Raw genomic sequence first — 1476 nt, forward strand, 5'->3', positions numbered from 1 at the left:
TGGAGGGGGCGTGGTTGGGGAGTGTAGGGGCGTGGTTATGAAGGAAAGGGGGCGGGGCCAGGGTCCGTGCGGGCGCGCCTTTGTGCCGGGGAGGTGGGTCTCCGTAGGAGCTCCGCTACCTGAGCGCGTAGGGGCGGCGGGCCGCGTCTACTTATCGATGACAAGAATGCAAAACTGTATAGCAAGTACAGCGGGTTTTTTCTTATTCTGTGTTTAATTAGAAGCAATATATGTTTCATTGTGAAAATCAAAGAGAAAAGACTAACTGGAAGAAAAACAAGAACTAGAAGTAACTCTCACCGGTTACTTTATTCTTGGCATCTCACACACTTGGTGTCAGAAGGGACCTTCGAGGTTTTCTCGGCTAAGGTCAGTCTTTTGAAATAGTTAGAGATAGAGAAATCTAATGTACATAGGATTTTACCAAAATCGAGCATACACTGAGCCGTAAAGAAAGCCCTAACACATTCAAAGCACCAAAACCACGGAGTATTTTCTCTGACCATGATAGACTTAAACTAGAAATTAACAAGAAAACGGAAAATCCCCAGATGTCTGGAATTGAAACAAACGCTTCTAAATGTTTAGTGGATTGATGAAGAAATTGCAATGGAAATGAGAAAATCTAGTGAAATGAATGATAAAAGGTGGAATATATCAAAATTTGGGGTGTAGCTTATATAATGCTTAGAGCAAATGTTATATCTTCGTCACAGACTTCAAATTATAATGCGAATGTTTAGTCATAATGGCAACTGGGGAGAACGTCAGTTTTGCATCCATGTTTGTAGAATCCTTAGCCTGTGTTTTGCTACATGTATGGTAACAGTCACTCATGATGCCAATGATTTGTGTATCGTTATTGTACAAGTAGTATAAGTTGATGTTTGAAAGGCAGTATGGTTTACTTATAACTTCTAGGCTTTGAAGCCTTTATAAACTACCCGAATTTAAATTCAACCATTTACTAGCTATGTGTCCTTGTACAAGTATTTAACCTTTTTGTATCTCAGTTTTCTTACTAGTAAAATAGGGATAATAACAGAACTTTGTGTTGTGAGGGTTAAGTCAGTGAATCCATAAAACATTCTTAGAAAACTGCCAAACATATTGTTAGCCCCCAAAAGCTTTATCTATTATTAGGGTTCAAGGGAAGATATATTATAAGTAAAACTAGAAAAATTTAAATAAATCCTAAATGGACTTAAACATTGTGTAAAAGGAAATGTGGGGAATCTTCTTTAAGCCATGAAGCTAAAACTAATATTTAAAAACTTACTCTGTGGCCAGTACCTTAGCTCTGCTGAAGTTTTCTGTGTATTGTTGCTATTCAGTTGCTAAGTTGCATCTGACTGTTTGCAACTGCATGAACTGCAGCCCACAAGGCTTCTCTGCTGCTGCTGCTAAGTCGCTTCAGTCGTGTCCGACTCTGTGTGACCCCATAGACAGCAGCCCACCAGGCTCCTCCGTCCCTGG

This window comes from Bison bison, unplaced genomic scaffold, assembly GCF_000754665.1.
Source record: "Bison bison bison isolate TAMUID 2011002044 unplaced genomic scaffold, Bison_UMD1.0 scf7180017864228, whole genome shotgun sequence".
NCBI lineage: Eukaryota > Metazoa > Chordata > Mammalia > Artiodactyla > Bovidae > Bison > Bison bison.